The sequence below is a fragment of the Marmota monax genome, unplaced genomic scaffold, assembly GCF_021218885.2.
Source record: "Marmota monax isolate L192 unplaced genomic scaffold, Marmota_monax_Labrador192_F-V1.1 WCK01_AAM20220418_F8-fsc00012, whole genome shotgun sequence".
Taxonomy (NCBI): domain Eukaryota; kingdom Metazoa; phylum Chordata; class Mammalia; order Rodentia; family Sciuridae; genus Marmota; species Marmota monax.
Genome location: NW_026695227.1, coordinates 32,425,298 through 32,453,009, shown reverse-complemented (window position 1 = coordinate 32,453,009; position 27,712 = coordinate 32,425,298). Strand labels below are relative to the sequence as shown.

General features: G+C 37.4%; 1 protein-coding gene across 2 annotated transcripts in view; it reads right to left on the bottom strand.

Annotated features, from left to right (window-relative positions):
- Nucleotides 1-22,039, bottom strand: part of Scn8a (sodium voltage-gated channel alpha subunit 8) — a 176,870-nt gene extending 154,831 nt beyond the window's left edge. The window contains exon 1 of one of the 2 annotated variants that reach the window (XM_058576372.1): nucleotides 21,957-22,039. The gene's annotated coding sequence lies outside the window, so the exon portion shown is untranslated. Of the gene's footprint in view, nucleotides 1-21,641; nucleotides 21,710-21,956 lie in introns of those variants that run through there. The other variant, XM_058576371.1, reaches the window with a different exon arrangement.
- Between the last annotated feature and the right edge of the window lie 5,673 nt (nucleotides 22,040-27,712).

Below are 27,712 nucleotides of genomic sequence, written 5' to 3'. Positions count from 1 at the left end.
GTGACTTGTTTAGATTACAGTATGAAGGGGGGAAAACAGCAACTCTACAGCAAAGAAACCTAGCAAACATTACCTTAAATGATAAAGGTTAACATCACCAGTGACAAATTATGTTAGTATATCCCACCTCAGTATGTGATAAGAAGGACACTTCACATGAGAAAAACATCCAACACACCTAAATTGAAGGGCATTCTACAGAATACCTCACCAGTACTCTTCGTACCTATGAAGGTCACAAAAAACAAGGGAAGGATGAGAAGCCATCAGAGACCAGAGAAGACTAAAGAAACATAGGACTAAATGGAACATGGTATCCCACACTGGATCCTGGAACAGAAAAAGAACACCAGTGTGAAAACTGGTAAAATCCAAATGACATTTGGAATTTAGTTAAAAGTAATAGATCAATAGTGGGGTTGAGGTTGTGGCTCAGTGGTAGAATGCTTGCCTAGCATGTGTGAGGCCCTGGATTCGATCCTTAGCACCACATATAAATAAATAAAATAAAGGTTAATTGACAACTAAAAATAAAAATAAATAAATAAAAGTAATAGATCAGTAGTGATTTCCTAGTTTTCACAGATATACCGTGGTAACTTGTTAACATTAAAGGAAACAGGGTGAGGCATATATAGGAAAGGAATTCTGTATTATCTTTTCAATATAATCCATATTGTCCATAAACCTAAAAATTTTTCAAAAAAAAAAAAAGCTGAAAACAACCAGCCCAAAACTTGGCTTTAAAAACCTAATTCTAGGGCTGGGATTGTGGCTCAGCGGTAGAGCGCTCACCTAGCATGCACAGGGCCCTGGGTTCGATCCTCAACACCACATAAAAATAAATGAATGGAATACAACTAAAAAATTTTTTTTAAAAAAAATCTAATGCTAGTTAAGGGTCAAGTTGATGAGAAAAATTAACCCTCCATATCTAATCAAAATTTATTTGTAACACTTTGTGGGGGGTGGTCCTGGGGATTAAACCCAGGGGCACTTTGCCACTGAGCTACATCATCAGCTCTTTTCATTCTTTATTTTGAGACAGGGTCTCACTAAGTTGTTTAGGGCCGCATTATTTGCTGGAGCTGGCCTTGAACTTGTGATCCTCCTATCTCAGTCTCTTGACTCTCTGGGATTACAGGTATGCAGCATCACACCAGGCTATTGTACACGTGTGTGCCACCACACCTATTTACTACACTTCTTTGTGACAGAAGTATAGGATCATGTTACTGGGCACATCTTTTCATAAGAGCAAATAAAGTAAAACTGCTATACCATCTTGTGAATTAAATCTATTGTAATGATACTTCTATTAATGATGAAAATGGATTTCCATGGCATATTCATGATTCAGATGCTTCTGAACCAGAAGGAAAAATAATAACCCAAATCACATTCTTTCTTTGATGAGGACTCGTTGCTTCCCTCCCATGCTTCCAGATGAGATAACCAGGTTTTTCCAGCCATTCTACTTACGTAACAGAATTCTGGTCTCTCCTACATCTCTCACCTTGTCTGGTCTAAACTCTGGCCTACTTAAGGCCTGTAGCTATGGCTAAGACTTTGCCCCTTCTTTTATACTCCTGTTTATGACACAGAAGTAGAAATCTATGCTGCTTCAATCTCTCCATATGTTGATTAAATTTGGTATTGGGAGATTGAACCCAGGGGCACTTTACCACTGAGCTACATCCCCAGCCCTCTTTATTTTTTTTATTTTGAGACAGAATCTGGTTAAGTTAGTTAGGGTGTAACACAGATAATATAACAGCAATGTCCTAGTCTGTAGCCAAATAACTGCAAAAGCTCTACATAACACATCACAGCTAATGGGTAAAACTGGACACTCCAGCCTATATTGTTTTTATCAGCTCATCATCTAAAGGATCATGAATCTGATATACTTTGTACTGCTAAGTAAAAATTAACAATACCTTTTTTAAAAAATATTTAAAATTCTAAGAATTCTTTGGCCGTCCACTGGGAAAGATGAACATTGACCACATAAACTCTGATCACTAAATTGAAATTCAGGAAATATCATTCAAAAGAGAATTTCTAGGCCCATAGTGACACAGTAAGTTTAAAGTTGCCAAGAACTACCACTAGTTTTATATACTAAGTAAAAAAGGACACAAATTTTATGAAGTTCAAAACTAAAAGAGCATCTATGGTATGAATATGGTTTGAGTGTATCCCCCAACTGTTCATTTGTTAGAAGCTGGTCTTCAATGTGGCAGCATTGAAGTGTAGAATCTTTAAAAGGTGGGGCCTATTGCAAGGCAATCAGGTCATGAGGACACTGCCCTTAAAAGGGATTAATTAATGCTGGTCTCATGGAGTGAGTTAGTTCCTGTAACCATTATGTGATGCTTAAAAAAAAAGACTGTGCCAAAGCTGAATGCAGTGGCACACTCCTATAATCCAAATGGCTTGGGAAGCTGAGGCAGGAGAAATGTGAGTTCAAAGCCAGCCTCAGCAACTTAATCAGATCCTAAGCAACTCAATGAGACCTTGTTTCTAAAGAAAATACAAAAATGGGCTGGGGATGTACCTCAGTGGTTAAGTGCCACTGAGTTCAATCCTTGGTACCACAATAAATAAATAGTGCCAGTAATACATTAAAATCATCTATTACTAAATTGTATTTGGTGTCAGATTAGAATGCACAGAATACTCATGAATATACATTAAAACTGAACACTAAATCATGTACAGGATTTGTTCATGACAATTTAGCAAATATTTTTCTAGTCTGAAAAAAAAAGGTTAACTCATTAGTTGTTGTTGATTTGTGCATTACAGTCTAAATATTACACTTGAGAAAATTTACTATATTGTCCTATTAAAATATGAACTTAAAAAATTAATTTTCAGTGTCCAAAGATTCTATGCTTGTATCATTGGCTTTGTTATCTGATGTGCCATCCACAGTGCCATTAATAAAAGATGTATTCACTGTTAGTGCTGCAGCACTCTAAACAAACCATACAGGTCAGCTTTCAGAAATGTATTGACAATGTGCAAGTGCTGCGAATTCTAGGTTCAGATTAACAATGTACCAGAAGATGAATGGGCATTCACATGATACCAGTAAATATACTGCTGCTCTATTTACCCTTTAAGTGGTGTGAGGAACAGAATTATGCCACGTGATGATTATGTGATGAAAGGTTATAAACCAATTTTTGAAAACTGAAAAAACAGGTTGCAACAATTATGTAGTGGTGACAATTATGTGGTGAATTATGTGGTGAAATACAGTACCCCTGACTCTCTCTGACTTCTCATGTGATCTCTTTTAGATGTGCTCTAACCACTGTGATGCCATCACCATAGGGCCCTACCAGAGTCAAGCAAAAGCCAATGCCATGCTCTTGGGCCTCCACAACTGTGAACTAAATAAACCTTTTCTTTGCAAATCACACAGCCTCAGACATTTTGTTATAGCAACAGAAAATGGATAAATACAACATGTAAGCAATAAAAAATATCTTAACGTGTTCCTTCACTGCATTACTCTACAAAGTCATTATCTGAGGAAAGATCAAGGACAAATACCTCTGTATATCTCCCAGTAAGCCCGCACCACTAAGCCTTTGCAAGAACCACGATTTTCTCCTTCTTAGTATATTCCATAGTGGCATCTGATCCTACACAGCCTTTTCTTATTCTTTTTAATCAGACTTATATGGAACAGGTTCAGTAGGACATTCAAACAAGAAACTCCAAGTGTATTTCATGCAATAATTGCCTCTTTGTATTAAATGCACAGCCTTCTGAAACAGCTGGGTTTTTTTTTCTTTCTTTTGTATTTTTATAGCATTGTATTTCTTTAGGCTCATTTCAGTTTTTCTCATTATACAGGATCTATAAAGAAAAAATTAAAACAAGATGACTATTTGAAGAGCTACCAAGACCAGTTTCATTACTTTATAGTCTAAGAAGGGCACCCTCTTGCAAAGAACACACCATCACTATAAAATACTCTTTTTTCTCTGTTCAGATTAATTATATAGCTAATTTTACTTAAGATTTACTAAAATTAACTGAAGCAGATACATAATCATAACTAAGTAAATTTGGAAAACTTTAGGCACTTAATTGTTCTGACTTTTGATTCTAAGTACAGTGTTAAAAGGATTATTATCAGGAAAATGTCCCCCTGTACTAAAAAAAAAATCTGTATTTCAGATCTTCTAAGAAACCCTTTATTTCCAGTAAACACAGCAAATCATCAAAATAATCCTGAATGACACTGCTTTAATATTCTGTCTCCATAATATTATTTTTTCAAGAAAGCTATTTGCACAAAACTTTTTTTAAAACAGACTTTATTTAAAGTAATACATATGCAGACCAAATAATTTTTAAATTGTATGTTTCACGTTTAACCAACTTCATAAAAATACTATGAGGACAGATTTCAACTACATGATTCTTCGTTTCCCATTCTTCTCTCTTTTCTTTCCTGAATAACCTTTTTGAGATAGAGTTCAAGATAGAATTTATCCTCCTCATATTTTTTCCACTGCTCTTTAGGAGTGATCTGATGCCTCATGGTCAGGTCCATTGCTATTATTTATTTATTTATTTGTTTGTTTGTTTGTTTGTTTATTTATTTTAAGAATTTAACCTTTGGGCTGGGGCTGTAGCTCAGTGGTAGAGTGCCCGCCTAGTATGTGTGAGGCACTGGGTTTGATCCTCAGCACCACATAAAAATAAATAAAGATATTGTATCCATCTACAACTAAAAAAATATTAAAAAAAAAAAAGAATTTAACCTTTGGGGCTGGGGTTGTGGCTCAGTGGTAGAACATTCACCTTGCATGTGTGAAGCCCTAGGTTCGATCCTCAGTACCACGTAAAAATAAATAAAGGTATTGAGTACATCTACAACTAAAATATATACATATATTTTTAAATATATATATATATATATATATATATATATACATATAGATATACACACACACACACACACATATATATATATTTAAATAATTTAACTTTTGTTTTTATATAGTACTGAGAATCAAACCCAGGGCCTCACCCATGCTAGGCAAGTGCTTTACCACTGAACTACAACCCAGCCCCCAAGGCTATCTTAATGCCAAACATCCTGTCATTATAAAGGTCCTCAAGAAGACTTCTTATGGCTTCTTTTACATTTCATCCTCATATACTGTATCATCTCGCATTAACCCCAGCTCTTGAATCCTGCAGCATTATAATGCCATTCTTGAATATTATTTAACCTCTGGCTTCAACGGCAGGCCTGCTTGCCATTTTGACCCTGCTCAAAACTTTTTTGTATTACATGTGCTGATCTAGAGATCAGAAGAAAAAATAAAATCATTACTTTTATAGGGCTTCTTTTTCTACCATCATGCAATAAATGATTGCTTTCACTTGCTTCTCTACTTACATAGACATGGCTATGTAGCTAAAAACACATGATAGATAAAATGTTCCTCAGCAGAAAAGAACTAATTCAAACCAAATTTGAGGATTAGAAATTGACTGAGCAATTGGTCATCCAAATACTCCTGAATGTCATATCCTTTCCTTTTGGCTGTTTTCTAATTAGTCACTTAACAAGTCTCTTACGAGAATTCAAAGTGGGGAAGAAAGAAGGAAAATGCCAATTGATCCATTTAATTTTTCCCCAAATAATTTTGGTAAAAGACTTGGCAGAATCAGAGTTCAATGTCAACCCGAGTTAGAAAAAACATTTCAGATTATATGAAGGTTTCTATTACCTATTCTAAAATTCTTTACCCCATCAAGGTTTAAAAGCTGATGAATTATTAGCAGTCATATGAAATAAAACATCAAAATGCTATTAGCAAATAAAATGAATATACAGCTTTAGCTCAATGATTCCACTCCCAGGTATTTATTCTATAGACACAGTCTTACATATATGGGATGGGTATACAAAGAAATTCTATGCAATTTTCTGTAACAATAAAGGATTAAAATTAATGGAATAATTGCTCCTTATTTACTAAACAAATGTACATTTATTGATTAAAAAATGGACTTACAAAATAATAAATCCATTTAATGAGCATTTTGCACAGCTGATAAAAGAATAAGACCTTCTACAGACACTGACATGGAAAGCTTTCCAGGACAAATTAAGTGAAAAAGCAAGACATACAACAGTGTGTGCAATGAGCCACCATTTTGTTGTGATATGCACACTTATCCATATTTTTCCTTTATTAACATTGTAGAATGTTTTTGTAAGGAGACATGAAAAACTGGTAAGTAGTTGCCTCCAGGGAATGTCACCACCTGTGGAGGAGACAGGTAAATGAGGAAGACTAACCTCTTCACTTTACATCTTTCAAATTTGGCACTAAGTAGAGATATTATCTGGAATTTTCATTTAAAATATTAAAAATTTAAAAAAGAGGAGGTGAGGGCTGGGGATGTGGCTCAAGTGGTAGCGCGCTCGCCTAGCATGTGTGAGGCACTGGGTTCGATTCTCAGCACCACATAAAAATGAAATAAAGATATTGTGTCCACCTAAAAAAAATAAATACTTAAAAAAAAAAAAAGAGGAGGTGAGATCAAAAACACTGAAGTCCTTCCTGGGAGGATTCCCTCCACTGGGGATCCCGAGACTCATCAGTTTGGTCGCTTGATATCTCGGGGTTGATAATCTGGGTCCCAACCACCACCTTTCTCACTCTGCTCCTTTCTGAGCCAGCCTTGTTCCTTTCTGAGCAAGTGTTTAACTGGTTTCAGATGAGATGGACTAAGGCCATTCCACCCTGTATTTTCCAGTCAATCCAACTAAAATCCCTGAGTAGCTGATGATTCTATGAAGTTACAGATAGCAGGTAGAATGAGAAAAAAAAATCTAAAACCCAAAGTATTATGAAACTGAGTTTCCCCTCTTTTTTTTTTTTTGCTTTCTGGTATCTCCTGGCCTAGACTCTCAAAGGCAGTTCAAATCCAGAAATGTGTACCAGATACACAGAACAAACACCAACAGAAGACCTCCATTTGTGGTCAAAGAAACGGGAAAGAGTCCCTAAACAATCGAGGGGGTAGAGGAAATCCCGATTGTTTCTTCTGTTCTCTCCTGCCCTACCTTGAGGCAGCTATGGCAATGACAACAGCTGTAGTAGCCAGATGGGCAAAGTGATGTTTTATCAGACCAGGAGAACTGGGATCCCAAGAGCACAGGGAGAGTCACCACTGCTGTCTCTCCCTATCCTCTCATTTGATTCCCAAAGTAGATCAAAGAAAGTGCGAAGCAGAGCAGAGAGGAACTAAAGACCTAGATTTCTAGACAAAATGCAGGAAGGATAATCATTTGGATTTGGAAAGTTTGAGGAACAACTAGAAGAGGAAGGAGCTCATTAAAGCTATGTATGAACCATGGAGCCCATCCCCAAGTTGCACATGCATGTGTCTGATCCTAAACAACATATCAAAGAGTGTGGTGTGTGTGTGTGTGTGTGTGTGTGTGTTTTACTAGAGATTGAACCTAAGGCCTCACACATGCATACTAGAAAATTATTCTACTATACTACTGAGGTATACTCCCAGCCCTTCTTATTTTACTTTTTCTTTTGAGACAAAATCTTGCCCAGGCTAGGCTCCAACTTGCAGTCCTCCTGCCTCAGCCTGGGAGGAGATTGGATTACAGGCGCTCAACAAGATTTTGACAACTGATCACAGGGTTATACATAAAACTGCCTGGTCTGAGACTAGCCACTGGTTAGTACATATGTGAGACAAACAGAAATAGCATAGTAAATACTTTGAAATTTGAACTGATGTCAGATCCCAGACCACAAAAGGCAGGAGGAATTTTAGCCTGAACCTAACTAGATGAGTTATCTCCTAAAACAAACTAACAAACAGAAAAGAAACATTCTCTGTTTTATTTTAATAAACTATTTACTCCTCTTGGAGTTCTTTAAAATATTAATGATGATTGAAAGCACAAAATTATAACACTGTTGAAGGGATTTTCAATGTATGTAGATAAAATACATGTGACAATTACACAGAAAAGAAGATAAAGAGCCATCATGGCAAATGCCTATTATTCCAGTCACTCTGGAAGCTGAGGCAGGAGGACTGCAAGTTCGAGGCCAGCCTCAGCAATTTAGCAAGGCCCTAAACAACTTAGCAAGAACCCTCTCAAAACAAAAAAATTAAAAAGGCTGAGGATGTAACACAGTAATGAAGTGCCCCTAGGTTCAATCCCCAGTACTAAAAAGAAAAAAAGACAGTAAAGAGATCTATGTGGTACTCAGGATTTTGCAATTCACTGGAAGTGGTAAAATATTAATTCTAAGCAGATTGAACACTTATGTATATTGTAATCCCTAGTGCAATACTAAAATAACTATAAAAAGGGATAAAGTAAAAAAAAAAAAAAAAGAAAAGAAAACTCCCATATAAAAATTTAAATAGAATGCAATGCACAATACCTATAATTCCAGCTACTAGGGAGGCTGAGGCAGGGGGATCACAAGTACTATGCCAATCTGGGCACCTCAGCAAGACCCTGTCTCAAAATAAAAAAATAAAAAAAGGGCTGGGGATGTTGCTCAGAGGTACAGTCTTGCCTGGCATTCGAATCCCTGGTTTAATTCCCAGGAAAGGGGGAGGGGGAAGGGATAAGGAGGAAGAGATTGTCAAAATGGATTAAAGAAAACCACAGGACATATTCCATACTCTCTATCAGAAACCCACATTAAATACAATGATATATATAGGTTAAAAATAAAAGGGTTCAATATGGTATCCTGGCTTGGATCCTGGAATAGAAAAAGGACATTAGTAGAAAATCTAGTAAAATCCAAATAAAGTCTGTAGCTTACTTAATAGAATCAATGTAAATATCAATGTAAAAATCTTCGTTTCAATACATTTAATCATGGTTATAAAAGATGTTAACATTAGGGGAAGCTGGGTAAAGAGTATACAGGAACTCTGTACTATTTTTGTAACTTTTCACGCACCTGAAATTACTTCAAGATAAAAAGATTTTTTTGAGTAAAAAAAAGGAAAAATAAATACACAAAAATATGAATCATCAGAAAGCCAGTGTGGCTTTATTAATATCATACAGTAGACTTCTTTTTTTTCTTCTTCTTCTTTTTTGTTACTAGGGATTGAACCTAGTGGTGCTTAACCACTAAACCACAACCCCCACCACTATTTATTTTTTATTTTGAGACAGGGTCTCACTAAGTTGCTTAGGGCTTTGCTTAGTTACTGAGGCTGCCTTTAAAGTTTCGATCCTCCTGCCTCAGCCTCCTGAGTCACTGGGATTATAGCCATGCACCACCACCCTCAACAGAGAGTAGACCTCAAAGCACGGAAAATTTTCAGAGATAAATAGAGACACTAAATAACAATAAATGGTCAATTTATTAAAAAACGAAAACAATCCTAAATGTGTATGTATTCAAGAAAAGAATCTTACAATATGTGAAGCAAAAACTTATGAAACTAACACAAGGAATGGACAAATCAAATTTCCTTTTTCAGTAATCATTAAAACACGTAGACAAAAAATGAAAAAGGATACAAAGAAAATTTTAAAATACCATTAACCAACTTGCCATAAAGGATATTTACAGGCAATTCCACTTAACAACAGAACATATGTTCTTTTCAAGAGCACTTGGAGGGGCTGGGGCTATAGCTCAGCGGCAGAGTGCTTGCCTCACATGTGTGAGGCACTGGGTTTGATCCTTAGCACCACATGTAAATAAGTAAAATAAAGGTCCATTGACAACTAAAAAAATGTTTGTTTGTTTTTTAAAAAAAAAGAGCACATGGAGCAGTCAACAAGGAAGACCAGACCTCAGGTCATAAAACAAACCTTCACAAATTTTACACTATTGAAATCATAGAAAGTATATTTTCTAGTCATAACAGAACTAAATTAGACATCAATAAAACAAAGACACTGAAGAATCTCCCAATACCCCAAACAAGGGGCTTTTAAAAATTCCATCCTACAGGAAATAAAAATCAAACATATCAAAATTTGTAAAATGCACCCATAGCAGTGCTTAGAAAGAAATTTATACATAAAATGCTTACATTAAAAAGAATAAATTCCTGGGTTGGGGTTGTGGCTCGCCTAGCATGCGTGAAGCACTGGGTTCAATCCTCAGCACCACATAAAGTAAAATAAAGACATTGTATCCACCTATAATTAAAAAATAAATATTTTAAAAAATAAACTCCTGTATCCCCCCTAAAACAGATAAAAGGTCTTGAATCAATAACCTAAGTTCCTACTTTAGAAAAACAGAAAGAATAAATTAACTCAAAGCTAGCAGAAGGAAGAAAATAAGGAGCTAAAATCAACTAAATTAAAAACTGAAAAACAATAGAGAAGGATCAATAATACCAAAAACTGGTTCTTTGAAAAGATAAACAGAGTTGATAAGTTTCTAGCCAAGCAAAGAAGGAAAAATTATATATTATCAATATCAGAAATCAAAGAAGATATACTACTATAGACATTAAGGATAATAAGGGAATACTACAAACAAACCCATACACATAAATTGGACAATTTAGATTAAATGGACCAATCCCTGAAAGTCACAAATTACCAAACTTACTTCAAAAGAAATAAATATCCTGAATTGTTATTAAAGAAATCTAATTTCTAGTTTAAAATCTTTGCTCAAGAAAATCCTAGACTCAGATGCTTTCACTGGAGAATTCTACCAAATATAATACAAAATAAAAGGACACTTCCTTTCTGACGAAGGCCAACATTATTCTAATACCAAAACTAGACAAAGATAGTACAAGAAAAAACAAAACTATCTTCTTGTAGATGCAAAACTCCTCCACAAAAATAAGAGTAAATTAACTCTTAAAAAAAAAAAAAAGCTGGTTGGGGTTGTGGCTCAGCGGTAGAGCGCTCGCCTAGCATGTGCGGGGCCCTGGGTTCGATCCTCAGCACCACATAAAAATAAAGAGATAAAGATATTAAAAAAAAAAAAAAAAAAAAAACTGAAAAACTCATATGACACAACTTGCTATAAAGCCATAGTAAAATCTTGCTATAAAGCTATAGTAATCAAGATAGTGTGATATTGGTGAAGGAACAGACACATAATCAATGGAACAGAATAGAAAATCCAGATATAGACCTCTACAAAATACAGACAACTGACTTCCAAAAAACCCAAAATCAATGCAGTGGAGAAAGGATCACCTTTTCAACAATAATGGCACTGGAACAATCACATGTCCATGTGCAAAAAAAAAAAAAACTAAATATTACACCTTATAAAAAATTAACTTGAACAGAACATAGATCTAAACATAAAATGCAATGCCACAAAACTTTTAAAAGAACATCTTGAATTAAACAAATAGGTCTTATAAATGACAAAAAAAAAAAAAATTGACAAATTGGACCCAATAAAAATTTAGCATTACAAAAGAAACTGTTAAGAGAAGAAAAGCTACACAATAGGAGAAAATATGCTCAAGTAATTTATCCGATGAAATACTACCAAAAGTTCGTATTCAATTCCTACAGACAACAGTTCTTACTAGGTTGTGTGATTAAATCATGGAATTAAAAATTGGAATGGCCTGACAACTCAACATTTGAAAACAGAAGAAGCACCTATAAGGAGCTAATGGCTCAGGAATCCTGGCTAGAAAAGTGATATAGATACTTTCCATGCTTTCTGGGAATTCTTTTTTTCTTGAGATTTTGCAACAGTAGCACTAAGTAATGAATTCATCATTCATTAAAACAAAACCCCACCTTTCTCTGAGCACCTCCCTGGGTGAAGACAGGGCGCCAGAGCAGAGGCCAAATGGCATATAAGTAATACTCCCATTCAATTGCTATGCCTCACCAATGGAAACCAGCAAGGCAGCATGCAAAGGAGTTGGGGGTGAAAGACTTATCACTTCCTACAAGTTACAAGATAAACCAAAGACTTACTAATGACCAGGACACATGTGGCTAGGAAAAAACACATCAGCTTCCAAGGGTCAAGTGAGATATAATCTAGTAAAAATTTAAGATGGAAAACACTCATATCTATTACTAGCAAGTCTCTGATATTCACTCAACACAAAAAGACAAAAATGTACTTACGTTCTTTGTCCTGTAATATAAATGTTTTTGAGAAATTTTTATTGCCATAAGTTTACCTTAAGATCTCAAAATTATTTATACAGCCAGAAGAATGAAAAGTTGTGCTCCATTCGTGTACAATATGTCAAAGTGCTTTCTGCTGGCATTATAACTAACTAGAACAAATTAAAAAAAAAAATCAGAGACTTGGATGTGGCTCAGCGGTAGAGCGCTCGCCCAGCACGTGCGAGACTCTGGGTTTGATCCTCTGTACCACATAAATATAAATAAATAAAGGTATTGTGTCCAACTACAACTAAAAAATAAAATATTAAAAAAAATCTTACCCCTTGGGTACTTATAGTCAAAGTTTCCTATGTGAATCAGGAGGGGAAAAAAGGCCTTGTAAGGCAAGTGAAATATGTACAAGATTATTTTATCTTGTTTCCCTACTATACTGTATCTTTCAATCTGTGCGTTCAATAAAAGCCATCTTGGGCTTTACGTAGCCCCTTACACCTTTTCTAGACACAAGGAAGAATTATAAAAACAAAGCTAAAAAGTAAAAAAAAAAAAAAAAAAAAGACTATAGAGCTATTAAAATATTACTTGCACAAGAACATCCAGACTAATACAACAGATGACATCATTCAGTCAAATGGTCTTCATGAACTTTCCTCATCCCATGCTACCTTAAGAATGCCTTCCAAGAGCACTATTATTTAATGGCTATTAGCCTGAGATTCAAACTAGAAGGCAAGTACAAATAATGTGATGGCACAGAGAACCTCCTAATGAACTACTGTAAGGGTGCTTTGCATCCCTAAATAGAGCTCTAAATTTATTAACATCTTGTATGTGAACTCTGCTAGCTCTACTGGTTCCACAGCAAACCCTGGGGTCTTCTGCCAACTGTCTGAGTACAAACTCTGTTAAATATGATGGAATTTGCAAGAACTCAGTAACTCTAGTGGTTAAAAAAAAATAATTTCAACAAATTGAGCTTTTCTACTCAGTGGAACTCTGTCTCTGGGCAAGCCCAAAAGGACCCTTCTGGGCATGTCCTTCTCTAGTTTAGCAGAATGACAATGCAGTGGCACCTTCTCCAGGGGTTTCCCTTTCCTCCTTACTAGTTAATTCTTGTCTAGCAAAGTAATTATTTTGTTGCACTTTTGTTTTCATTATTGATCCTTCTTTGACATTCTTCATCTTCCACCTGTGGCTTTCATGTTGAACATAAGGTACTGGAGTTCTTGAAAGACATTCTTATTCCTTCTCTTCCTCTAGACCATATACTCAATATTTTCCTTGCTCAAACCTTCACTGTTGGTGTTGAAGCCGGCCTTGAATTTGTGATCTTCCTTCTCAGCCTCCTGAGTCACTCACTGTCACGGGGTTACAGTCATGCACCACTGTGCCTGGCTCTCTGTAGATTCTTTAGGATATTCAACATAGAAGATTGTGTTGTTTGTGAATAAGTTCAGTTTTACTTCTTACCACAAAAGATTTTAAATCTTGGAGATACAGATAAAACCACACATGAAGGCCTGGTGACTTATGTAGCTGGCAGTGCTTAGGGCTTTCTCCAGAAGTCTAGGGTGCCCAAAACTGGGACAGCATTTGATTCTTCCAATTAGATCTAAGATATCTATAATGAGAATTCAAATCCATAAACTATTTTAACAGTCTTCCTTTAAGAGATAATTGGAAACAACTGGGGGGTGGGAGCAGCAGCTGCAGAGGGAGATAAAGTGTATATGTGTATATGTAGGTAGGAAAATTTACACAAGAAATTTGGTAATGAGTTGCCTTTATGGAGTGCATACAAAATGACTGGGAGACAAAAAGAAAACTTCGAACCTTCTGATTTTTTAACCCTCTGCCCCTATGAACTATTCAAACAAATATTACATAAAAGATAAATTAGAATGAAAGAGATACCATCAACAGTGCCTTTAAAAAAAAATTGTGGGGAGGAAACTAGGGAGTTTTGCTAAATTGCTTAGGGCCTAAGCTGCTATGGCTGGCCTCAAATCACGGAGTCTCCTGCCTTGGCCTCCTAAGTCACTGGGATTATAGAAATGTACCACTGCACTCAGCAGAGAAAAGACTTACATATTAAATAACTAAAAGTCCTTTTTAAAAAAGGGAAAAAATAAAAGAAACATTTAAGAATGTTACTAATTTTTTTGGAATAAAACAAGAAAATATTCTCTAGTTTTCCTAATGCAAAGATCATATAAAGAAAGCAACTTGTAGCAAAGTTCTAACAGAGCTAAGAATAATATTTAAAAACAAAACAAACAAAAATCCCACCTTCCTAAGTTTCTGTGCCCTGTCCGAAAGATGAGGACCACTCTAGATGGACCACTCTAGATGGGACTCTTTGGAGAGGAATGAACACCTTCTCTTAAAATATAAGTAATTCTCCATATTCACATCTAATTCCCTTGTCCATTTTCACCTCTGTTATTTAGTTTCCCTCACTCTCCCCTTCTGATGATTCCTCATACTCCCAACATTTTCATCCTTATCACAATAAAAAATCTTTTAAAAATGTTTTGCTATCATCAAGGAATTGTCCCCTAGAAACACAGCATTATATCTCTTTAGTCTACACCCAAATCTCAGGAAATCCAATTGATAATTCTATGGTGAATGAGATTTCTGAGTCTTCTGAACTCTATAGGTCCCATTCGCAACTTGGTTAAGTCTTCTCTGCAATTTAATAATAATGTATCAATTTGTTTTCATTTAAAAGCATTTTATTCAGCTTCTTGCTAAGACAAAAAGACATTAGTGAATGTGACACAAAAGCCTGCTGCATTATGCTTAAATGAAAAAAGAATTCCTCCTAAAATAAGGAGTTAACCATATAATAAATTAAGCACTATTTGTTTACAGGGTTGTTGTTCAGCAAAATGAAGGAAAAATGCTATTACACATTGGCTTGCAATGGCTGTTAAGCTTCTGGAAGCTCAGCATTCACTTGTCCATGCAATTAAAATAGGGAGGGAATAAGAACAGATCAAAAATCAATTACTTTTTCATTGATAAAGTAGTTGCAATCTCCTCCATTATCAATCATCTACAAATTAAAAGTAACATTTTAACTTTGACTTTTTCTCCCTTCCCTCCACTCTGGTAGAAATGTCAATAATCAGTTAAATACTCAAAACATAGGGAAAAGGAGGAAAATAAATGTATAATTCACAACTTATCTAATGTTCTTATTCTCTAGAAACTCAGAAGATTAAACAGCATAAAAACCACACTAATGAACTGAACATGAAAGGAGCCTGTTAATAGGACTTTTGAGGGATTTCAGGGTTTTCCATTTCCAGACTGGGACAAGCCCAATGAACACAAGAGGTCTCTCCAAAAGTAACTATAAAAGTGTTCCCAACCTCTCCACCTGTTTAGTCATCCCAGCCCAATCAACTCCTGCCAGGAGCAATGGAGCTACAGTGCCAAATCAAGAGTACCTCTTAGAACCTGAAGTTTCCCGCTTTTATTTTACTGCTTTTCTCTGTTGCTATATTTCTAAAGGAAAATCTTGACTATTATTCTTTTACCTTTGCTCTTCTAGCCCAAAGCCTTCACAGAATTACTTCTGCTCCAACTGGCTTACTCCTCCTAGCACTAATTCCCAGCATGCCTTTGTTCTCTGAGACCTATGATAATTTAAGTCTTGCATAAGCAAAGATATCTGGGTGACAGGGGCCACAATTCTCTACAGTCCTGGTTATAACTAAGGTTGGCAATTTCTGAGTAACAAGGTGTGTATATTTATGTCAAGAGTTATAGAGAAAGATGAGCAGATACTAAGACATGATGTCTATCTAAAAAGTAGCAACCAGGCATAATTGTACACACTGTAATCCCAGCTAGTGGGGAGATTGAGGCAAGAAGATCACAAATTTGAGGACATCCTTCACAATTTAGCAAGACCCTATGTCAATTTTTTTTTTTTAATTAAGGTTTAGGGATGTAGTTAAGTGGTAGAGCACCAAAAGGGTTGAATATCTCTCTCTCTCTCTCTCTCTCTCTCTCTCTCTCTCTCTCACACACACACACACACACACACACACACACAGTAGCTAAGATAGCTACAAAAGGAAAATAAGTGTATTACTTTGATGCCTCCTATTTTCACCCATATTCTACTAATTGATACAATTTCAGTTCATTTCCCTTCATCCTTCCTTTTCCAAAATGCTCTCTTCCAAAGGTACTTTTGCCCTCCCTCTGCCTATCTCAGAATCTTTCATTATGCCCACTCACTAAGATATGTTTAGCTACCTAGGATAATGATAATTTCTTAAAATAAAACCAAAATTGTTCACATTACTTGGTTATATGAACATCAGAATATAACCCCATTTAATGGGAAAAAAATTTTAAGCATGAGTCAGCTAACTTGAATACCAGTCTGTACTCCACTAGTTAACTAGTCCTTAACCCTGGACCACTCAATCTTATGGACTGAGTTTCAGTTTCCTTAACTATACAATGGGTAACATAATATTCATCTTACCGAACTTCAACAATCAACTGATAGAAGCATTTTTAATAGTTCTGATAACAGGATTAGAGATGTAGCTCAGTGGCAGAGCACTTGCCTAGCATGCATGAGGCTCAGGGGTTCAATCCCCAGTACCACCAAAAAAGAAAAAAAGTTTTGAAAACAGACAAATATAAAGTAATAATTGCCAAAGGTCATTTGTGAGACCTAAATGTATGAAATTTATTCAAACAAAGAAGTTCAATGACTATACCATGGAAAACCTAAAATGATTGGGATAAAAGCAACTCCAAACTCATATAATCACTTAAACATGATTTTAAAAACCCAGTTCAGAACAGAATAAAAGCAGGCCCTAATTTCTGGGTTCATTCCACCTTCAGATTCCAGACTATGGTTAAAAACAGTTTAGTTGCCTGCCAGCTGGTGAGTACCAAAGCATTCCTTTTTGGTGGAGTCCTATTCTAGTGTAGTTGGGGAATGAGTAAGAATATTACTCTGATAATGCAGTAAAGGCCAACACAACAAACGTACAATAAAACTTTTCTCTTTGTAGACTAGTAATGTCCATTTAAGTTAAAGAACCTGCAGATTCAATCTGCTATGCCAGACTGAGGATAAAGAAACCAGCTGCTTTTCAATCTCCTAAAATTTACAACAATATACATACACTTATCAAATACAAATAAAAACACACACTAAGCTGCTCAATATCTAGAGAGTAAGGAACTAATATATACTGTGTCAGAAACCATAAGGAAACAGAGTTCATTTAATCCCCACAAACACCCTGCAATGTAAGTATTATTATTGCTATTTTTATTGATGAGAACACTGAAGCCCAGACAGATTAAATAACTTGCCTAAGGTCACAAAGTAAATAAGCAGCAGAGTTGGTATATGAACCTAGTTTTGCCTGACACCAAAGCCCATACTATCCTGACTTTTAGTCTCAATAGTGTAACTATGGCAACCTTCTTGGGCCTTCATTTCACCTTAATTCCTAACATAGTACTTAACTGTGTGTCTTGGCTAAGTTTCTACAACTTCACAAATGGACAGAAAAAAATTTCCAGAAGACTTCTCCTTTGTCTTTTTTTTTCCCCCTCCCTTCATTTCCTTCCCATTCCTGTGCAAACTATTTCTTCTTTAGGTTAAATCACTGGGCTCAACCTAATAGGCTGCCAAACATTTCAGCAATCAATAAACCTAAAGGGTGAAAGTTCTATTTCCTTCCTTAAACCACCAGTATTTGAGCACAGCATTTTCTTCTAATCTGGTTCCTAGTACAATTTCTTGAGCATAGTAGGTACGAGTAAGACTGTATGTTGAATCACTAACTTAAAAAAAAAAAAAAGTTTTACTCCTCTAGCTACTAAATTTAAGAGATGTCAAAGGAATCCAATTCTATAAGTAAATTCTTTCACAATAAATATGGATTTTCCAAAAAGTTAAAAAGGGCCAAGAAAAAGGTAAACTGAAATAAGACAATGTAGAGTTTAAGACCCTAAACAACTGACTAGTAGATGATGAATTTAAAAGCTTGAAAGGCTTGATTTAAAAATATTGGCATTCAGAGTATTTTTCAAATACTTCCTGCAAAAAAAAAAAAAATGAAATAAAAGACTGTAAAAACAAACACAGACAACTCTTGCTCAGGATGTTAAGACTAATGACTCTTTTCCTGTTTTTACATATATTAACTTTTTCTGCAGTATTATTTTTTAAGTGTGGTAAGTGGTTTCTCTCGCTAGATAAAATGGTTAACACTTTCCATACAGTGTGGATTTACTCTCCTTAGATATAATCCATAGAAATTAAGTATTCATTAATTCAAGCATGTGTCTTCTAGAACAACTTGTTACATAATACCAGCATATTAAAGATAATTATTTTTCTTTCCATTCATAGAATGTTTTTCTTGCTTTAAGTAGACACGTCCCTTTGTATTCTTTTCATGTAGTTACAGGTTTCTTGTATAAATAATTTCATTAAGTCCCAATCTTTTCTTGGTAAGCACAAAAATGACATTTCCCCATAACCTAAACCTAATTTATATGTCTTTTGACTTGATTTATGTTAACTTTTCAGTGAGATTAAAGTACTTCAATCACACTGGAATCCACGTGGAATGGGCTATTTTTGTGGTAATAAGTTCCCTACCAATGAAAGTATTCAAAGCAGAAATCTCCTGTAAGAGGAATTCCTGGGTTAGGTGGAAGGGTGTACAAGCTTAATTTTATGGTCCTCTTCCCTTTCTATGAGTTTAAAATGAATTTTTGGATGAATAAACTTTGGTGATACAATGGATTACAGACCAGCTTATTGTGACCTGTCTCTTTTGCAGCTCATATTCAGATCAACCCAGGGAAGATGCCCTTCTGATCCTGATTAGCCTGGCAAGCTATCTAATTCTTTCTAGTGAAAACCAAATATCCATAATATTAACAGTGTCTTGCTATTTGAAATGACTGAAATGTACTGAATTAATGCAGTCAGCAGATCACTGTATGATTTACATATGGATCTGTGGCAGCCTGTAAAACACTGTCTCCATGAGGGACAGTTATGTGGGAGTAATAAAATGTGATAACTAGGCCTTCAACCTCAAATACAAACCCAGCTGCGCATACACATGCACATCCACAGGAAAGCCTGCTAAACGAAGGATATAAAGCAAAGAAAAATCCAAATCCTGACCAGCATGTGTGCTCTTCACTGCAGAACTGGTTGGGGAACTGTCCTTTCAGCACCACACCACCAAACCCTGGTACAAGCCTAAATAAAGGCAATCGGAAGCTGGAGCTCAAGAAAAATTTGTTAAGGGTCCTACAAGGAAGCAACTGTAGGGTTATGTGTGTTTAAGCAGGCTATATTCTCCTTAATTATTCTTTATCAGCTTAAAACAAAATCTTTCAAATATTTTGATAAAAGCTGACAAAGCCCCAAATGAAAACCAAAAGCATATAAAGTCAGCCTCTCAAACTGAACCCAAGAAACCAATAAAACTAGCCTGTACCATCAAGAACTGCTTTGCAATACCTGTGACCAACCCTACTAAGAAACACAACGCATTTACATACACCCTGAATCAGATGTTCTGAGAACATAGAACATGCTTGCAGCCTTCTCCAGGGACAGCCTCAATTTCTAGGACAGAGAATGCTTGCTGAACACGGAACCATCACTACCACCCCCACCCCCCAACAAGCAATCAAATCCTCTTTCAGGGAGAACTGAAGGCCTTATAGGTCATGAGTTCCAAAGGAAAAAAAAAAAAAAACGCTGCAGTATTTCAAGAACCAGGTTACAGACAATGTGCTACAATGTAGCTTTTGTCATTTTAAATCTGAATTCCCCAAGATTCCTACCATCCTGGTACTAGGCTGTAATGTTGTCCAGCCATTTGCATTACACATCAAAAAAAATTTTGAGGAAGGAAAAAAGCCCCCTCCCCCATATCTTCTAATGCACGTGGAGAAAAAGAAGTACAGAGAGACTGTGAGACCGTGAAAAACCTACCACACCCGAAATCTCTCTTGGAAAGCTAAAACATCCCCCAGCCCTAACACACCACTAGCTCTCTAAAGGATCTCTCCAGGTTCAAACTTGAGAAAACAGTTATTTTTAAAAAGCACTCTCCCCTCTTTGCCCTCAAGGTCCTCACCCACACTTCCTGCTTCCATCCCTGCCTCTCTGGTGCCCACTGTGCATTTAAAGCGGCTTCTCTTGTGTAGCAGAGCTTGCTCCATGCTAATTATTACTCCCTCCCCCTGAATTCAGCCAGATGCAATGCAAAGTTTCTTCTACCCACCTCCCCCAAACAGATGACATTCATTTATCATGAACACTGATGTGAATCTTGGAATCTCCAGATATAAAATGTATTCCCCCATGCTTAAAAACTGCAGTGTAAGTGAGGAAAAGGGCATAGGGTGGAGTAGTTGGAAGCAATACATGGTTTAAAGAATCCTATTTATCAAGCTGAAAAATGATTCCCACTCCATGCCAACTCAAAGCTGGGTCCCCTAGAGGGGTCTAACAACCCTGGCCTACTCCCCCTCCCCCTGAAAAGTTAGCTGCCAAGTCTCCACCGGTGGTTGCTGCTGGCAATGGAGAGGCAATGGAGAGGATGGAGCTGAGCTCCCAGGAGAAATGCAGAGGCTCTGCGGTCCCCCAAGGTACCAACAGAGAAGTAGAGAGGAAGGGTCCAAGCTGTGCGATTTGGCAAACAGTCAGTCTTGGACCCTATGCTAACAAGAAACCCAGAGTGCTGCTGGCGGTGGTAAGGGTGGGGGGGGGGGAGAGGAGCGAGGAGGAGAGGAACAAGCTCTGCATCGGGTGGCGTATGGATGGGGGAAGGGGGATATTCTGAAAGTGATGTACTCCCTAATGCAGAAATCCTAGCCTGCCGAGGAAGGTCCCGGGCGCCCCCAACACAGCCACAGAACACCCTGTTGGGAGGGGGACAGACACATCCGAGTAAAGGACAGGGGAAGTCCTAGCAACCCAAAGAACCCAGGAACACCTGGCTTCTGCAGTTGGTAGCAATCTGGAGCCTGATCAGGGACAAGGATGCAGTAAGACATGGGGGAGGGGGAAAGGCTAAGGGGCTGTTATAGGAAGATCCCGACAGTGCTGCCCTTCTCAGAGCAAGCCCGCTAGCGACCCGACTCTACCCCTGCTGGGGGAGGGGGGTGAACCACGGAAGGGGCACCGAGGGCAACCCGTGTCCCCCAATGTAGACTAGAGAGACGAGGAGAGAAAGGTATCCGGGCGTGGGGCCGGTGGTCCTAGATTCTCCTAGGGGCCCCCAGTAAACACGGTAGAAGGAAGCAAGACTTCCAAAACAGGGAGGTCAGAAACTCGGTTCCACAGCCCCGCCGCGCACTCTGCGGCAAAGCCCCTGACTGGAGAGGGGCGAGCCCGCTCAAGGGTCCCGAGGCGGAAAGGGGAGCCCGTGGCGAGGAGCAGCGCCAGGGCGGGGGCTCCGGGGCGACTTACGGCGGCAGCGACGGCGAGCGAGGCGGCGGTGGCCCTAGCGCGGGGCCCGGGAGGCGCGGCCGGACTGCAGAGGCGCCGAGGCTGCGGCGGGCGGGACTGCGGTGGGCGCCATCTTGGAGCGCTCCCCGCGCCCGCCCCCCGCGCCGCCCGAGTACTTGCATAATTGATGACTCGCGCCCGCCCGCCCGCCGCGCGCCTCCGCGCGCGCACCCGCCCATCGGCCCCTCGCCCGACCCCTCCGCGCACGCCCCCCGCCCGACTGTCCCCGCTCGCACTCCGTGCCCCGCGCCCGCCCTCGCCCCGCGGCCCACCTACCCCTGCAGGGCGCGCCCGCTCGCCCACTGCGCCCGCCCGCCCGCTTGCTGGCTTGCAGGCCGGCGTCCCCGCGCCGCCGGGGCCGGATCCGGGCGAAGGAGAACAGGGCGCCGGCAGGGGGCGCCGCGCCGGAGCGCCAGCGAGCGTCCCCGGGCCCGCCTCCACGACGCCCCCGCCGAGTCGCGGGAGGGGCCGCGCGGAAGGCCGCACCGGCCGCGGAACCGCTTCGCCGCAGACACCGGAGTGGAAACCCGAAAGGTGTGGTGTTGACTCGCGCTCCGCGGCCCCTGTCAATGTCAAGTCGTACCTTTCTCTGGAATTTGTCTGGTAGTAGTACAGCGCTCAGTTGTTGAAGTTTCTGATCTATAAACCCAAGGACTCGATTTACATCATCTTTGGCCAACTGATGAGACTCGAGGTCTACCGACAGCACGTGGAGGCTTGTGTTTCCGCAGCCAGGGGCCTGGTATAAGTAGTGGGAAGACACAGCCCCCAAGTCTGAAACTGTGTCCAAGTCATCATTCTTGCTGAACCTCAACGTGTCCCTCTGTGAAGTAGGCATGAGCATTTGAACTGCTTTCTCCCCATTTCTGAGGATTTACATAATGAATGAGAGAACTTTTAGCACTTTATTTTGCCTCTTTACTGCAAAATAGATCTTTCTACCACAAATTCACAGTTGAGAGTGAAAAAGCATGCTCAGACTGCCACTTACTAACTGGGATGCCTCTAAACAACTTCTCTAAACCTCAGTGTTCTCCATCTGTGAAAGGGAACAATCAGTCTCAGTACTAATCTCAGATTTATTGTAAGGACAAAATGGGAAGAATGCATTTGGCACACTTCTAACAAACTGGCACACAGTATGCCTACCGCCTAGTGTGCCTCACTATAGGCATTTTAAAGTAATTTTATTGCTTAATAAAGCAATAAACTGCATGTTTAGAGTATACATTTTGACGTATTTATACATACTTTAAATCATCACCACCAAGGTAATGAACACGTACATCACCTTCCAAATTTTCTTGTACTTCTTTGTAATCCTTCCCTGCATCTCCCGCCCCCATACACCCTCTCTAAGCAACCACCGATCTTCTTTCTATTACTGTACATTAGTTTGCATTTTCTGGAATTTTAAAGAAATGGAATCATACAGTATGAACTCTTTTTTATATGGCATCTTCCACTCAGCATAATTATTTTGAGATTATTCTGTTGTTGCCTATCAAAAGCTCATTCCCTCTAATTGCTGAAGAGGAACCATTATGCAAATACACCACAATTATTTATCCAGTCACCTATTGGTGACATTTAGTTTCTTTTTGCTTATTACAAGAAAAAAAAAAAAGGCTGCTAAGAGCATTTGTGTGCAAGTCTTTAGATGGACAAATACTTTGATTTCTCTTGGGTATAAACACCTAAGAACAGAATGATTGACCCTATTTTAAGTGTATATTTAACATATTTCAGAAGGTCCAAACTGCTTTGCAGAGTGTTTTATACTCCTGCCAGAAGCGTGAGAGTTTCAGTTGCTCCACCTTCTAACCAACATTTGGTATGATTTGTCTTTTTTATTTTGGTCATTAATAGGTGTATAGTGGTAACTGATTTTGACTTCTGTTTTGCTAATAACTAAAGATGTTGAATGTTCACAGCTTTTCTTTGCCTATTTTGGGCATTGTTATTTAATTTTAAGGGTTATTTATATATTCTGGATACTAGTCTTCTATGAGATATAAAATTGGCAAATACTATTATACAATTTCCCAGTATGAGCTTATCTTTCTTCCTTCCTTCTTTCTTTCTTCTTTCCTTCCTTTTATTCCCACCCCCTCCCCCTAGTACTGGGGATTGAACCCAGGGGCACTCTACCCCTGAGCTATAGTCCTAGCCCTTTTATTTTTAATTTTGAGACAGGTTCTTGTTAAGTTGCCCAGGCTGGCCTCAACCTTGTGATCCTCCTGCCTTGGCCTCCTGAGTTGCTGGGATTACAGGTGTATGCCACTGTGCCAGCTTAGGTGTTTTTTTTTAGTTGTAGATGGACACAATACATTTATTTATTTATTTATTTATTTATTTGGTGGTGAGGATGGAACCCAGTGCCTCACACATGGTGGTAAGTGCTCTACCACTGAGCTACAACCCCAACCCAACTTAGCTGTTTTTTTATTTTTTATTTTTGTATACTGGAGATGTTTGCCTAGCATGCATAAGACTTGGATTCAATCTCCAGCCCTACCCTTCCCAACCCACTCAAAAAAGCAGAAGTAGTTCTTCATTTCTGTAGTGTCAAATTTATTTATTTTTCTCCTTCCATGGATCATGTTTTAATCAGGTATGTAAGGTCTAGCTCTGGACACTTTATTCTGTTTCATTGATATATATGTCTCTCTTGACACTACAAATACTCTCTCTTGATTATTCTAGCCTTATAATAAATCTTGAAATCAGGTAGCTCACAAATTCTCACTTTGACCTTCCTTTTTTAAATATTGATTTTGCAATTCTGGGTCCTTTGTATTTCCATATGAATTTTAGAATTAACTTATCAAATTCTACGTAAACAAAAAATTCACAGGGATTTTTATCAAGAGTACATTGAAGCTGAGTGCAATGGTGCATAAAATATAATCCCAGGGATTTGGAAAACTGAAGCAGGAGAATTGCAAATTTGAGGCTGGCCTCAGCAACTTAAAGAGACCCTCAGGAACTTAACAAAATCTTGTCTAGAAATAAAAAGATAAAGGAGTTGAGATGTGGCTCAGTATAAAGCATCCCTGGGTTTAATTCCCAGTACCCCCCCCAAAAAAATTGAATATATAGATCAATTTGGAGAAAACTTATATTAGAATTATATCTTCAATTTCATAAACATTTCATTAATTTCAGTCTTCATGAACATCTCTCAGTGTTTTGTAGTTTTCAGGAAAAAAGTCTTGCTGACCTCTTGAATTTATTCATAAATATTTTATATTCATAAATATATATAATATATATTTTATATTTATATTCATAAATATTTTATATTTATATTTAAAAGTATATTTTGATTTATGATTGATATTCTATAGGAATACATTAATTTTTGTATGTTGAGCTTATATCTTATATTTTATGTTATTAACTCTAGATTTTCTTTGTACAGTCTACCAATAAACATGTTATCTGTGAATAAAAAATAGTATTTCTTCCTTTCCAATGTGGATGTATTTGTTTTCTTGCCTTATGATACTAGCTAGACCCACTAATACAATGTTGAATAGAGGTGATAAGGACAGATATTTTTGTTTTGTACCACATCTTGGAAAAATTCAACCTTTCACCATTAAGTGTGATATTGACTATAGATTTTTCCTAGATACTCTTTATTATAATGAGGAAGTCTTAAGGAAGGCTTCTATTTCTACTCTGCTGAGGGTTTTTATCAGGAATGGATATTGAATTTTGTCAATGCATCTGCATTTTTTTTTAGTCTGTTAATATAGTGGATTATACTGATTTTCAAATTTAAACTAAACTCACCTTCCTGGGATAATGTATTGATCATGACATAGTATCCCTTTTACAAACTGTTGGTTTTGATCAGCTAACTTTTGTTAAGAATGCTTGCTTCTGTGTTCATGAAGTTAATCAGTTTGTAGTTTTCTTGTAATCCCTTGTCTATTTCTGGTATCACAGTAATGCTGGCCCATAGACTAGATTCCTTCCTCTTCTATTTTCTGGGAAAGTTTGTATAAAATTTATATTATTTTTTCCCCTAAATATTTGATAGAATTGCCAGGTTAAATCATCTGGACCTGGAGTTTTCTTTGAGGGAACGTTTGTTAATGCAAGTTTAATTTACTTAAAAAATATAAGGGGGTAGGGTTATGGCTCAGTGATAGAGCATTTGCCTAGTTATGTGTGAGGCACTGAGTTAGATCCCCAGCACCACATACAAATTAACAAATAAAAATAAAGGTATTGTGTCCATTTATAACTAAAGAAATATTTTTAAAAATATATAAGGATACTTGAGACTTTTATTTCTTATTGAGTGAACTTTGGAAGCTGTGTCTCCCAAGGAGTTTGTCTGTTTTATGTAAGTTGTTAAATTTATGTACATAAAGTTGTTTGTATCATCCATATCATTTTTTTAGTACCTATAGATGGTATAACCTTTGTAATACTCTCTCATTGCTGTTACTGATGATTGTTCATCCCCTTACCACCACCAGCCTCCCAACCCCAGCTCCATCTATCTTTTTCCTGGTAAACACTTTTCTGGTTTCATTGATTTTTTTTATACTGGTTTTATGTTTTGTTTTATTAATTTTTTTTGCTTTCTTCTGCTCTTTTAGAGTTTCATTTGTCCCCCCAAACACACTCCGGTTTCTTAAAGTAAAAGCTGAGGTAATTGATCCCAGACCTTTTTTCTTTTCCAAAATAAGCATTTAATGCTATAAATTTCTAAGTCCTGCTTGAGCTACACCCAAAACTTTTGATATGTTGAATTTTCAGTTTAATTCAGTTTAAAAATGCTTTCTAATTTTCTATTTGATTTCACCTTTGTATCATGGGTTATTTAGAAATAGATTATCTTATATTCAAATATTCAGAGATTTTTTTTCCAGACTACTTTCTGTTAGTTTTGCATGTGATCGGTCAATGATTTATATGACTTAAATGCCTTTAAATTTTTGACTTATTTCATGACTCAGAATATGATCTTAGTGTTCCATGTGCACTTGAGGAGAGTGTCCTCTGCTGTTATTGGACGGAGTGTCTATAAATAATAATCACGTTGGGGCTGCGGTTGGGGCTCAGTGGTAGAGTGCTTACTCAGCATGTGTGAAGCACTGAGTTCGATCCTCAGCACCACATAAAAATAAATAAATAGAGGTGTTGTGTTCATCTACAACTAAAAAAATATTTTAAATAATGATAATCAGGTTGAAGTGATGGATACTGATGTTCAAGTATTCCATATACTTATGGATTTTCTTTCTACTTTTTTATTATTTATTGAGAAAGATATTTCTGCAGGTAATTGTGGCATAGTGTTTCTTTTTTTCATTGTTTTAATTTTAGCCTGTTTTTGGTCTTTATATTTAAAGTGGATTGATTAACAATCAACAGAATAAAGAAGAGAAAACCCAATGTAATGGGAGAAAATATTTGCAAACTATATATATCTGATAAGTGGTTAATATCCAAAATATATAAGGAATTCAGACAACTCAATAGTAATGAAACAAATGATATGATTTAAAAATGGACAAAGACCTGAGTAGACATCTCAAAAAAAAAAAAAAAAAGATATATAAATGGCCAAGAAAGACGTGGAAAAATGCTTAACATCACAAATCATCAGGAAATGCAAATTAAAACCATAATGACCTATCACATCATGCCTATTAGAATGGCCATTAAAAAAAAAAAGATGAAAAATAAGTGTTGCCAAGGATGGGGAGAAAAAGAAGGAATCCTGGGGGCTGGGGTTGTGGCTCAGTGGCACTGGGTTCTATCCTCAGCACCACATAGAAATGAAATAAAGATTGTGTGTCCACCTACAACTAAAAATATATATATTTTATAAAGGAAATCCTTGTATACCATTGGTAGGAATATAAATTAGTATAGCCATTATGGAAAACAGTATAAAAGTTGCTCAAATTTAAAAAATATGATCCAACAAAACCAGTACTAGATATATATCCAAGGGAAATTAAATCAATATGCCAAAGAGATAGCTGTGATCCTATGCTCATTGC